Here is a 15,410-nt window from a genome sequence, read left to right on the forward strand (position 1 = left end):
ATCTTCTCCAATTTTTGGAGATTGGATGCAACATGGAAAGACTACATGACCAGATGTTACCATTACCGGTTCTTACTAGTAAAGCATGAACATTGGTTCAGTAACTCCACCAGAGCCGTATCCAATTTTTTAGTTCCTTAATTAAAAAATAAGAGCTAAATATACGACAAATAGGAATCAAAACACTAAATAGATACGTCCATGATGTTTCATTGATAACAAAAAGTACAGAACTAAAGAACACAGAATGAAATATAAGAAAATTAGCAAACAGTAAAGTGGTGACTGTTTTCACTGTGCGAATATAAGCCTCCATGTTCGGAGATCTGGATCCCACAGCATTCCCTTGTATTCTTTTTATGTGTTTGAACAGAGAGATCACGATGGTCAGTGCTGATACCAAGCAAAGCACAGAGCACAAGACATATAATCAGAATGATCAATGATAACCAAGAACATCTTAAAGACACCTTCATGGATACAGCTGTGGACGTTGTGTTTAGACACTCCTGAACTGCATCTATTTCAGAAAAATGAGGCAAGAAGATGTAAACTACAATACAAGTAATCAAAGTCCGAGGAATCACCTTCGGAAATCTTCTCTGAAGACCAATGTAGAACCAATGGTTAAAATTCACAATCCTCAGACAGAAATGCATGCTAAGGAGGGGAGAAAAACATAAGGTGCACATGTTAAAGTACATAAGGGCCTGGCCAGTTTTCTTGATATACTTCTTACTGGCCGTTTGAAATATGTCTAAAAATCCATGTAGAAAGCCAAACATGCTATAGCCAAATATGAGCTGGTCACTCAATGGAAGTCTTCTGTTCTTGTAGAAATCTAGAAGATTCACAACAATAATGAAGAAGTTTCCAGATAATGAGATGATCAAAGTCACAATAGCAGCATATATAATGGCATCCCCTTCAACAGTCATCTCTCTGTGTCTGCAGTTTCAGAAGAAAAGAAATAACCAGTTGTTCCTCATACTCGACAATCTATGTCAGATACAAATATAACACGCAACATGAGGTTCTTTCATACTTTTTGCAAGTAGGCTCTTCCCAAAGTGATGACAGTGAGTGGAAACATGTAGTACAGTTTGGAAAAATAAGTTGTGGGTCTCAAACATACAGGTCATTCTTCTATACTTCTTTATATCCAGGGATGCCTAAAGGTTCCCATAAAGTTGACCATTCATTAGGTGAAACCAATGATCATTTTAGCCGAGCGATGTGAGACAATTATCTTGTGAAAAGAAGTAAGCCGTGTATGAAGTTTTAACCTAATAGTCGAAAGAAAAATCTTTCATTAAAACAACATTTCCAGAAAGATCTTTCGTCCATCACCCATGTATGGCCAGTTTGAACAACTAATGTAATGCCCAATATGGACTAAAATATGTATGGTTGTGTCTACAAAAAAGAATGTTCACCAAATGATTGTTTGTTCAACTGATGTTCAACCATCAACCAACTTCTGTCTATGTGTGTGGTCACCTAAAGGAGGCTTAAAGGCTCATCTGCCATATAAAAATACTCCAATATTATACATGGCACTTTGTATATGGTTGTCCTGTTACATATTTTGCATTGGGACCCAAGAGCTTTGTTACACCTCATCTTCAATCAATACCCCATGCAAAGCCCAATCAGATTTGTGGAAATTTGTATTAGTATGCAGATACCTTAAGAACCTTGTCTCAGCCAAGCCAAACTGGAGGAAGCCACTGTAAGACATCTCTGACAGCACCTTATCTGCTCGAGATGAATCCGCAACATCTGTCGTCAGGGAATTACCATATGCTTAGATTGTTTGGCACACCTTTATGTAATGTGTATCGCCAGCAGCCCAACCATAGACCTCAACAAAAAAGGATCCTAAGTTTACGATCCTCATCTCTTGGCCAGAGTGGCTGAAAACAGAGTCTCTGGCTCTGAAGGACCTCCCCTGTATTCTGTTGACAACTTACTGACTTGAGCACTGTGTAATACTTAATTTCTCCTGTGGGGGTGCTGCAAAAAAACTGAACGCCTACAGCCAGATTTACCCACAGTTGTTCGCTGGAGGTCAAAGCAGGGGAAAACTGTGTAATCAGCTTACTTCTAACAAGTTGGGTTAACCCCAAAAACGTGTGCTTTTATGAGAAATATTAACTTTTTGGGAGGGGCTGGTTTTAATCTTCATAAGGCCTTACTCTTTTTATGTCTTTTATAAGTGCTATATTATTCTATTCAAATCTGATACACAGAACTGGGCAAGCAAATTGCTATGAGATTAGTTACTCTGCCAGCCAGAATTTGCAAAGCAAATAGAGGAAGAATTGATTGCAAATGTGCAAAATGATATGTATAATTATGCTGCCAAAACTCACAGTCCATATTAAACAAATAAAAAAAGTAACATCGACTTATACAGTATAAAGTGACAAGTACAATGATTTACAAGTTCATATATCCAATAATACAAAAAGACACACAAAAGAGGATGATTCATAGACACACAAACCATATAATAACTGCAGTAGAGGAATATAACAATAGAATTAACTCACAGTGGGAAAAACACTGTATCTTTGGTGGGACATCTGTAATGCCCCAGAGTGGCATTACCACCTTTGCACTCCGCTGCTGTCTTTACTGGTTAACCTAATGTCATCATGTGTATTTATTTCAGGTCCAAACACTGTGCATTTCCTATAATGTAACTGTTATGTTCATGTAATGTGCCTGGTTCACCAGTAGGTGGCAGAAAACACAGCAGAACTACAGTTAAAGAGAATGGAACCCTTCTTTCCATTCCAACTCTCCCTCTAAGGAGGTCAGTTTAGCTTACCCCCTGCTAGGGAAAGGAAGCAAGGGCTGGACACGTCACCGTTGGACGTGCCCAAGCTAAGCAAAGCAAGCCAGCTAGAGCACCTTTAGCTCTGCTGGACATGGAAGCCACAGCTTAAAGCCTCGGAAGCCAGGAGGAGTTTTTCCTGGAAAAATCTAGAGAGAGAGAGTTTTGGAATCAGGGCACAATATCTCCTCATGTCCCTTTTCAAGTGGGCTTGTTGAGAGGCCCAAATCAAGGAATGGCGATGAAAAGAGCTCCTCAGAATATCTGAGTGTGGGATCACTTGTTTGGCAAGACTCTCCATGGTGGGAGGAAGGAGGATCAGGGTGAGGATTCTGTTGACCAGACTCTTGGCTACTGAGACTGGACTTGGTGGAAGACAGGGTGGTGCTTAACTGGTCTGACTTCGAGAGTGGTGTCCTGCGCCGCCCTGCAAACTGGGACATAAATCTAGGTATCGTGGATGAGTGTGTTTCTTGTGCCCTGGCAGCAGGCACAATTTCAACACGCCCAGGGCCACGGCCTCTGCGTGCACCATCAGCAGCACGGCCACTTCCCCGTCCCTTACTGCTCGCCTGCTCTGTATAGCGCAGGTAATGTCGCTGTCATTTATTGCATACCCAAACTACATAAAAATCCACAGGATCCTCCGGGCTGCTCAATCATTTCAGGAATAGGCTCCCTCACCTCAAGTTTGTCGCAATACATTGATAAACTACTACAATTATACATTAAGGACACAACACAAATTATTCAGATAGTGGAAAATCTAAAATTTCTACCACACTGAATTATTGGTACGTTGGACGTCCATTCTCTATATACTATAATTAATCATCAACAAGGGGTGGAGGCGATGAAAAAACAACTACAAATGAATAACCAACTACCCTTAAAACAGATAAAATATCTAGCAGAGGGGAAACAATTTATACTAACCCATAATTATTTTTACTTTGAGTCTGCATTTTATCTACAGATACAGGGTACAGCCATGGGCACCAGGTTTGCCCCCAGTTATGCCAATTTATTCATGGCCCAAAGGGAACACCAAGTTATATTACCTAGACTGGGGAAAGACCTGGTACTCTGGCAAAGGTACATAGACGACATTATATTTGTATGGCAAAAAGATGAAAAAGAACTTAAAAGATTTTTGGAAGAGATAAATAAAAATACATTCAATTTTACTATTTCCATCCAATATAGGCAAATCATCAGTTGAATTTTTAGATCTACAGATCACTATAGAAAAAGAAAGTTTGGTTTGTAGTACTTACCAGAAACCTGTCACCAAGAACAGTTACATTCTATATTCGAGTTGCCACCTTCCCAGGTGGCTTCTCAACATACCACTAAGACAATTCCGTCAAATCAAACGTAATTGCACTAGGGAAGACAAATTTGAGGAAGAAGCCATAAAAATGAAAGAGCATTTTTTAAACAAGAAATATCCGTTGACAACGATAGAAACATCTTTACAGAAAGTTTGAGATATGGACAGGCACGCATTTTTTAAAGATGACACTATATTATCAGATAAACCCAAAGAAGTGGGCAGGGAGAGTGCCAGGGACTCATTAGGGATATACATGTTGTTCCCAACGGCAATAGGATCTGAAAAGAGAATTAAGACCTGCTGAATAGTGATGAAAGAACATCTGCCGGGACGGTTCGCGAACGCGATCAAATGTTCGCGAACCACAAGTTCGCGGCGGGTCCCATTAATTTTAATGGCAGGCGAACCATGAAAAACCTTCAGCTCATATTTGCAGCCAAGAAATAATTACTAGAAGTGCACAAATAGTCTCACAACATGGACAGTGACAAACCAGATGTATTTTTAGAATTTGCGATCTCCATTCATTTTTTTTTCAATGCGAAATATCGGCAAAATAATATCGACAAAATAATTTTCGCGTACACGAATGCACTATACAGTACCCAAATGCACTATAAAGAAAGTATATTGGTATATAACACCCCTCTTCAATCAGTTTTTAGGGGGGGGGACTGATATATCACACCAGTAGAAATTATTTGTTCCAATAACGCTTGTCCCTCTATATACCTGCAGTATCGCAGCAGAACCGCACACAACTGCCGCACAATACAAATGCACCTTAATATACTATCTAACATATAAAGTATATTATAACATTGTACAAGGAAGGCAATATACATAAAGATAAAACGTAACCATTAATAATGTTAATATGAGGGTCCATTTACACGTCTGTAAGTATTTTGCAGATCCGCAAAACACGGACAACGGCAATGTGATTTCCGCAATTTGTGGACCGCACATCGCCGGCACTATAATGGAAAATGCCTAATCTTGTCTGCAATTGCGGACAAGAATGGGACATATATAAACGGAAAATGCAAATGTGATCGCACACTACATCCAGCACTCTGCCCTGCCTCCATGCTGGATGAGACATTGGTTTATATTTTGGCCAAAGCATAGTAAGCCACTCACCGCGTCAAGGTTGTCTCATGAGTGGTCCCTAACTCTTGTTCCTACCTGTTCATGGGCCATGACAGCCACATAAAATCCAGGGAATGCAGGTCAGCATGCAAGCCAAGTACACTTTGCTTGTAACCCCGTCCGGTGCCATTACAGCTTTCATCGGATCCAGGGATGCAAGTACCAACATGCATGCTGAACCCACCATATACTTCTCCTGGAGCCAGATGGCTAATGGTAGGTTCTATACAAGCAGACTCAGTTTTATACTGTCTCATCCAGCATGGAGGGCAGAGTGCTGGATGTAGTGTGCGATCACATTTGCATTTTCCGTTTGTATATGTATTTCGCCATAGTGATCTGCACCTACAGGCAGGTTGTGCTGACCCAACCCCTTATTTTTTTCTTTGTAGTATATATTGGAGGCGTGGCGATCTCCTTGGAGTCATTGCACACCTGACCAGTTAATCTGTCCTTGAGGCTTGTTTTAAAGTCAGTATAAAACTGAGTCTGCTTGTATAGAACCTACCATTAGCCATCTGGCTCCAGGAGAAGTATATGGTGGGTTCAGCATGCATGTTGGTACTTGCATCCCTGGATCCGATGAAAGCTGTAATGGCACCGGACGGGGTTACAAGCAAAGTGTACTTGGCTTGCATGCTGACCTGCATTCCCTGGATTTTATGTGGCTGTCATGGCCCATGAACAGGTAGGAACAAGAGTTAGGGACCACTCATGAGACGGCCTTGACGCGGTGAGTGGCTTACTATGCTTTGGCCAAAATATAAACCAATGTCTCGTCCAGCATGGAGGGCAGAGTGCTGGATGTAGTGTGCGATCACATTTGCATTTTCCGTTTGTATATGTATTTCGCCATAGTGATCTGCACCTGCAGGCAGGTTGTGCTGACCCAACCCCTTATTTTTTTCTTTGTAGTATATATTGGAGGCGTGGCGATCTCCTTGGAGTCATTGCACACCTGACCAGTTAATCTGTCCTTGAGGCTTGTTTTAAAGTCAGTATAAAACTGAGTCTGCTTATATAGAACCTACCATTAGCCATCTGGCTCCAGGAGAAGTATATGGTGGGTTCAGCATGCATGTTGGTACTTGCATCCCTGGATCCGATGAAAGCTGTAATGGCACCGGACGGGGTTACAAGCAAAGTGTACTTGGCTTGCATGCTGACCTGCATTCCCTGGATTTTATGTGGCTGTCATGGCCCATGAACAGGTAGGAACAAGAGTTAGGGACCACTCATGAGACGACCTTGACGCGGTGAGTGGCTTACTATGCTTTGGCCAAAATATAAACCAATGTCTCATCCAGCATGGAGGGCAGAGTGCTGGATGTAGTGTGCGATCACATTTGCATTTTCCGTTTGTAAGGTATCATGGACACTGACTATATAGAGGTATGGTAAATGGAGAATAATCTTGATAGTTGTGCAAAGAATAGCGAAACATGGAAGGAAAGATCCCCTCCACTTTTCCGTATTATGATGAAGCCATATGGACAAACAGTATTTAAGGGTATGAATAGCATAAAGGAATTAACCATTGAAGAAGGAGCACATTTTAAAGCTCCGAAAAGCGTATGGTCGGAAATATCCTTATGTACAAGTAACCTCGTATGGATTTATAAAAACAATAACCAGTGGAGCGCTCCAGGGACTTGATGGTCACTATTTGAACAAAAGAGAGAGAGTACAACCAGCCGGTTCGCCCACTGCAGATCACCTTACACGCGGGACGCCGACTAGGCCTTCTGTTGGATATCAATCCACGGAATACGTGGGACGCCAACCAGATTTTCTGTACCACACGAAAGTTCGCATAAAGAGCTGACACTCACGAATTAGAAGGAGATACGGAGGTAAGGTGTGTCGGTGCCATGTGTTAGGCAGGACGCGACATTCCCTCTCCCGAACAGTGCCTGGGCAGCACGTGGGACGTTATAACCGATACTCAACAGTGAGTAACAAACTAACATATCGCGCAACTGTGTGGCATAATAGTAAGAAGGTCTATGTACTCACCTGTTGATTTATTTACTATCATCGATCTCGAAAAACTAGAGATCAAGTGATTAGTGACATACTAATATCGGATGAATTACAGACAACTTCCATAAATGTGCACATGGAATACACAAATAAATTGAACTAAGTTTGTCTATAGACTCAATATCCCGGGATACATTTGGATACAACATAACATCGGATTTCACTGCCGAAGCTACTTAACAATTTTAGGCTACTTTCCCACTAGCGGCATGACGGATCTGACAGGCTGTTCACCCTGTCGGATCCGTCCTGCCGCTATTTTGCCGGACCGCCGCTCCGTCCCCATTGACTATAATGGGGACGGGGGCGGAGCTCCGCCGCAGCGCGGCAGTGCACGGCGAGAGGCTGCCGGACTAAAAGTACTGCATGTCCGACTTTTTAGTCCGGCGGCCTCTCGCCGTGCTGCGCCGGAGCTCCTCCCCCGTCCCCATTATAGTCAATGGGGACGGAGCGGCGGTCTGGCAAAATAGCGGCAGGACAGATCCGACAGGGTGAACAGCCCGTCAGTTCCGTCCTGACGCTAGTGTGAAAGTAGCCTTAGGTGTTCATTACACACTATGTATCACAATATCCTATGATGGCGTTTGCCCGGCAGAGGCATGTCACCGATGGGTCTTGGCACAACTGATTTATGTGGTGTATGACAATTGCCTTACCCCACATATGTGACATTATCCTTATCGGTGATCTCTCACTGTCGGGTGAGATTTTGAGCATTTACAGTGACGTTAGTGTATAAATTTGTATTTTATTATGATATTTTTTATAATACTATATTTTATTTTATTACAATTTTTTGTATTTTTATATTCTTTATCACATGTGAAGAGTAAGATTTTATCAATAAAACAATTGTCCATGGTGATTCCGGATGTTGAGTGCCGATCATTCGTAATAGATAAGTTTCAATGGTTAATGATTAGGTCCTAACAATTAGTGCATCAGTTCCGATAACGGGAGAGCCACTTTGATCCCTACAAATATATTTATATATATTGATTTATATATTATATTATATAAATGTACATACATATATCTTCAGAAAATCACCAGACCTGGATGGGCCAAAAATAAAAAAAATAAAAAATACATAGATTACAGTGCTTGAAAAGTAAATGCACCCCAAAACCTATATACAGCATTTTCAAAATGCAGACCACCTGGTGATTGCATTTTTTTTTATGGGATGTTAACGACCTTGTCCACCTTCCTGTAACTTTGTGTCAAACAGGAATTTTTTTATAAAAAGTATGCATCAAAAACATTTAGATGTAAAACTCATAACCAAGCACAGGTGTAAACACAAAAACAATGTCAAAATAATCTACAAAAGGTGTACAAAGCTGATATATACCACAAGTGTATAAGTAAAAAAGAGCTTGTGTTCTCAAAAACACCGTAGCAGAGCTCATCAAGAGAATGCCAAGAGTGTGCAAAGCAGTAATCAAAGCAAAAGGTGGCTACTTTGAAGAACCTAGAATATGACATATTTTCAGTTGTTTCACACTTGTTTGTTATGTATATAATTCCACATGTGTTTAATTCATAGTTTTGATGCCTTCATAGTCATGAAAATAAAGAAAACTCTTTGAATGAGAAGGTGTGTCCAAACTTTTGGTCTGTACTGTATATAGAACCAAAAAAGAGAAAGCCTCAATGTACAACCGTAAATTAGGGCAAGGGATGAGTAACCATATAAACCTATAGTGTTGTTAAACAAACAACAAAAGAATGCCCAAAGTATTCCAAAAATGTATTTTATTTAATTGTAATAAACATATCATGATTTATAAAATATTCAAGATAGCAAAAAAAGTATGAAGAGTCGGCAGGAAACCGGATGCCGCAATCCACTGGCCGGTGTCGCTGCTACGCGACAGAAGATGGAAAACATGTCAAGTATGCCAGTAGTAGGCACCAGGGTGATTCACAGCATAATAGCCCAAATAGTGTGACTATTCTGAATAGTAATTCATATGATCGTCTGTCACCCCGATGCATAACCACCAGATGAATCTCAGCTCGACTCAGAGTGTGGTTACAGAAAAATAATAAAACAACAAGCAATAAAAGGAGAAACATGAAGCCCTCGCATAAATGAGAAAGCATACACAGAACCTACTATAAAGGATGTAGAGGAGCTCATCTGTGGGTATCAGATGGAAGATTAAAGCATACCATGAGACGTGATGGAGGGTAAAAGCAGCAGGCACGAGATAGACTAGGAACCTCGACGCGCGTTTCGCCTCAGCTTCGTCAGGAGGTAAGTAAAAGTGTGGCCATATCCCCCTATTTCTATCCCCCATATAGCTATAAAACATGTGATCTCAATGGACAATTACAACAGCTGATACTTAGGCTGGGTTCACACCTGAGAGTATTCGATAAGCGCTGTTTACAGGCGTTTTTATCGGCGTTTTTTAGGCGTATTTTGGGGCATTTTTGTATTTTGGAAACGCGAGTCGTACGTGCGTTCTTGCTATTGACCACAGATGCGTACAATGAAAAACAGAGTTGTTACGCGTGACAATACGCCCCAAAGAAGCTCCTGTACTTCTTGGGGCGTAGGGCGTTTTACAGCGCGTTCGTACGCGCTGTAAAACGCTCAGGTAAGAACCATGCCTATAGGGAAATATTGGTTTTTGCCTGTTGAGCGTTTTACAGCACGTAGGAACGCGCTGTAAAACGCTCAGGTGTGAACCTAGCCTTACTATCGAGCGCTCCATGCCTGATGATGCACGCCGAGTTCACAATGACAACGCCGCACTCATCTGGAGGAGTGCGTTGTGCGTTCCAGCCCGCCTCCCAAGGAGACGTAGCGGCGTCCCCGCGTGACCCGGCGCGCAGCGCATCACAGCAGAGCGCTGCATCAGCTGATCCAGTAAACAGAATATCCAAGGTATATCTAATGTATTAACCCCGCAATGGGGAACCCTGTATAAAGAATCTATCTAGGAGATATCGGTTGTTGGGAGGTGTCACGGCTGTATGTGGGCAACAATAGTAATACACAGTACAGAGCTACTGACTGGACCCAGAACTAGGGAGGATAACGGGTGACCCCTGTCCGACCCTCAACGCTCTCCCTATTCTGCTAAAGCACATGCCCGGATCCAAATGGCGGAAAGAGGCATGCCCACGTGCCTAAGACTAATGACCACTGTAACCCCTACAATAGTGGAAGGGGCACGGCCACCAGTGCCCTACTCAGTATATGGAGGGAACCGTGGCCACCTCAGATCCAGTCAGAAAATAAACAGGAACACAACAATGTCTGCACACTTAGCTGACGGTGTTGCAGCCGCAGAGAAGACGGATCCAAGGACAGGCTGGCAATATCCGGAGTGCTAGCTGCAGCAGAACACAGGTCCAGTGAACTGATAGCTACAAGTGAAGAAACTAAAGCCAGAGCTACAACTGAAGTGAGAACTATAATCCACATCCTATCATAGGAGGAGGGGTGATATAAAGAGAGGAAAATCAAACACATGAAGGACAGCTGTGGTGAAAGAAACCAAAAGTAAACAGAGTAGTGAGAACTCCTCCCAGCTCTAGTAGTGACATCATCACAGGGGTGGAGAAACAGAGCTGTGAGAACGTCCCAAAGCTCTGGTAGTGACAGTACCCCCCCCTCTACGGGTGGACTCCGGACACCCAGGACCCACCTTCTCAGGATGAGCCCTATGAAATGCCCTGATGAGGCGAGTGGCTTTAATGTCCGACACCGGAACCCACATCCTCTCCTCAGGACCATAACCCTTCCAATAAACGAGGTACTGAAGAGAACCGCGGACCATGCGAGAGTCCACAATTCTGGAAACCTCAAACTCCAGATTGCCATCAACCAAAATCGGAGGAGGAGGCAAAGAGGAGGGTACCGTGGGCTGGACATATGGTTTTAAGAGAGATCTGTGAAATACATTATGTATCTTCCAAACCCGTGGAAGATCAAGACGGAAGGCAACAGGATTGATGACTGACAAGATTTTATAAGGCCCAATAAACTTGGGACCCAATTTCCAGGAGGGAACCTTCAACTTAATGTTTCTAGTAGACAACCACACCAGATCACCCACATTCAGGTCCGGACCAGGCACACGTCTCTTATCAGCCACACGCTTATACCTCTCACTCATCTTTTTAAGATTACCCTGAATCTTTTGCCAAATGGTAGACAAAGACGAGGAAAATCTCTCCTCCTCAGGTAAACCAGAAAGAGCCCCTCCCGAGAATGTCCCAAACTGTGGATGGAACCCATATGCACCAAAGAATGGTGACTTATCAGAAGATTCCTGACGACGGTTGTTCAGAGCAAACTCAGCAAGAGGGAGAAATGAACACCAATCCTCCTGGTTCTCTGAAACAAAACAGCGCAAATATGTCTCCAGATTCTGATTGAGGCGCTCAGTCTGACCATTCGACTGCGGATGAAAAGCAGAAGAGAAGGACAGCCGAACCCCCAGGCGAGAACAGAAAGCCTTCCAGAACCTGGACACAAACTGCGTGCCTCTATCGGAAACAATATCAGAGGGAATGCCGTGCAATTTAACAATATGGTCGACAAAAGCTTGCGCCAACGTTTTAGCATTAGGTAAACCAGGGAAAGGTACGAAATGAGCCATCTTGCTAAAACGGTCCACCACCACCAGGATCACCGACTTCCCCGAGGAACGAGGAAGATCCGTGATAAAGTCCATGGACAGGTGTGTCCAAGGACGGGAAGGAATGGGTAACGGGAGAAGGGAACCTGAAGGCCGTGAACGAGGGACCTTAGCGCGAGCGCACGTCTCACAAGCAGCCACAAAACCCTCCACCGACTTACGAAGAGCCGGCCACCAAAATCTCCGAGCAATGAGATCCACCGTGGCTCTACTCCCGGGGTGACCAGCAAGAACCGTATCATGATGCTCCTTAAAGAGTTTGTGACGTAGCTCAGGAGGCACGAACAACTTCCCAGAAGGACAACGGGCAGGTGTCTCAGTCTGGGCAGCCTGGACCTCGGCCTCCAAATCGGAATATAGAGCAGAAACAACTACCCCCTCCGCCAAAATGGGACCCGGGTCCTCGGAGTTTCCTCCTCCCGGAAAACAGCGAGAGAGAGCATCAGCCTTCACATTTTTTATCCCAGGTCGGAATGTAACAACAAAATTGAATCTGGAGAAGAACAGAGACCATCTGGCCTGTCTCGGATTCATACGCCTGGCCGACTCCAAGTATGCCAGATTCTTATGGTCGGTAAAAACGGTGATAGGGTGCCTGGCCCCCTCCAACCAATGGCGCCATTCCTCGAAAGCCAACTTGATGGCCAACAACTCCCTATCGCCCACATCATAGTTTCTCTCTGCCGGGGAGAGTTTTTTAGAGAAAAAGGCACAGGGTCGCCACTTGGCAGGGGAAGGGCCCTGGGACAAAACCGCACCCACACCCACCTCGGAAGCATCCACCTCAACAATAAAAGGTAAGGAAACATCGGGATGCACCAAGACGGGAGCAGACGCAAAATTCTCTTTAATCTTAGAAAAGGCTGCAAGCGCCTCCTCCGACCAAGAGGAAAAATCCGCCCCCTTTTTTGTCATGTCAGTGAGGGGTTTGACAACAGAGGAATAATTCAAAATGAACTTTCTGTAATAGTTCGCAAAACCCAGAAAGCGCATCAATGCCTTCTGATTCTCAGGAAGCTCCCACTCAAGTACAGCACGGACCTTCTCGGGATCCATGCGAAAACCAGAAGCAGAGAGGAAAAAACCCAGAAATTGAATCTCCGATACCATAAAAAGACATTTCTCCAGCTTGGCGTACAATTTATTTTCCCGCAGAATCTGCAGAACCTGAAAAAGATGATCCTGATGGGTCTGAACATCAGGGGAAAAAATCAAAATATCATCAAGATACACCAATACAAATTTCCCCATTAAATGATAGAAAATACTATTAACAAAATGCTGAAAGACGGCCGGAGCATTCATCAGGCCGAAAGGCATAACGAGATTCTCGAAATGCCCGTCAGGGGTATTAAAGGCCGTTTTCCATTCATCCCCCTCTCTGACCCTGACCAGGTTGTACGCGCCTCTCAAATCCAATTTGGAAAACACCTTGGCCCCAACAATTTGATTGAAGAGGTCCGGGATCAGAGGAAGGGGATAGGGATCGCGAATCGTGATACGGTTCAGCTCCCTAAAATCTAGGCAAGGTCTCAGAGAGCCATCTTTCTTTTTAACAAAAAAAAAACCCGCGGCCACAGGTGACTTTGAGGGACGAATATGCCCCTTTTCGAGACTCTCGGAGATGTAAGTTCGCATAGCGATTCTTTCCGGTTGTGAGAGATTGTAGAGGCGTGCTTTTGGCAGCTTGGCGCCGGGAATGAGGTTAATGGGACAGTCAAACTCCCGGTGAGGAGGTAGCTCCTGAACACCGCTCTCGGAAAACACGTCCGAGAAATCAGAGAGAAATGATGGCACCGTTTTAGTAGACACCTCTGCAAAAGTCGCTGTGAGACAATTCTCTCTACAAAAGTCACTCCACTCATTTATTTGCCTTCCTTGCCAATCAATAGTGGGGTTATGTCTAGTGAGCCAGGGTAACCCCAAAACTAGAGGAGACGGCAATCCGTTAAGGACAAAACAAGATATATCCTCCACATGAGTGTCACCTACAGCTAGCCGGATATTGTGAACAATGCCTTTCAGAGATCTCTGTGAGAGTGGAGCAGAGTCAATAGCAAAAACAGGTATATCTTTATCTAATGTGCAAACCTGAAAACCATGCATGGCTACAAATTGAGTGTCAATAAGATTGACGGCCGCTCCACTATCGACAAAAATCTCACAAGAAATGACTTTGCTCTCTAGCGCCACCCTGGCAGACAGGAGAAAACGGGAACTGCAGGTCAGAGGAAAAGCATCATATCCTACATCAACTTTGCCCAAAGTAGCAGATGAAGCAGAACTTGATGATTTACCTTTTGAGATTTTTCTCTTATTATCGCTCTTAGTACGGTTCAAGAATCTCCTAGATGGACAAACATTTGCCAAATGACCTATGCCCCCACAACAAAAACAGACCATACTCTGAGGACTAAATCCTCTTTTATCAGGGGCAAGTCGAGCTAGCTGCATGGGCTCCTCCTCAGAGGGGAGCGAGACAGGATGAGGCCCCTGCACACTGAATGAGTCCGCACCACTTCCCCTAGACTGACAATGGCTGGACAGAGAGGTCTCGTTTCTTTCTCTTAGACGCCTGTCAAGGCGTACCGCCAATGACATGGCAGACTCTAAGGACGTTGGTCTCTCATGGAAAGCAAACGCATCTTTTAATCTCTCCGAGAGACCATGACAGAACTGACTCCGGAGTGCAGCATCATTCCAACCCGAATCAGCTGCCCATCTCCGAAATTCAGAACAATAAAGCTCCGCAGACCGTTTGTTCTGGCATAAAACACGTAGGTTAGATTCGGCCAGAGCAACACGATCCGGGTCATCATAAATCTGCCCCAGGGCCACAAAAAATCCCTCCACGGATCGAAGGGAGGGATCCCCTGATGGCAGCGAAAAAGCCCAAGTCTGAGCATTACCCCTGAGCAGGGAGATGACAATCCTCACCCTCTGCTCTTGATTACCAGAAGAGTGAGGACACAAGCAAAAATGGAGTTTGCATGCCTCTCTGAAACGAACAAAATTCTCACTGCCCCCGGAGAACGTCTCCGGAAGTGAGACCTTTGGCTCGCAACAGACTCCATGAGCCGGAGCAGGGCCCAATGCTTGAAGCTGAGTCATAGATTGACGGAGATCCGCTACTTCCAAAGAAAGACCCTGCATGCGGTCAACCAGGCCAGAAAGCGGATCCATGTCAAAAAAGGACGGTTTTGGTGGATTATAATGTCACGGCTGTATGTGGGCAACAATAGTAATACACAGTACAGAGCTACTGACTGGACCCAGAACTAGGGAGGATAACGGGTGACCCCTGTCCGACCCTCAACGCTCTCCCTATTCTGCTAAAGCACATGCCCGGATCCAAATGGCGGAAAGAGGCATGCCC

Source organism: Bufo bufo, chromosome 11 (assembly GCF_905171765.1).
Source record: "Bufo bufo chromosome 11, aBufBuf1.1, whole genome shotgun sequence".
Classification (NCBI taxonomy): Eukaryota; Metazoa; Chordata; class Amphibia; order Anura; family Bufonidae; genus Bufo; species Bufo bufo.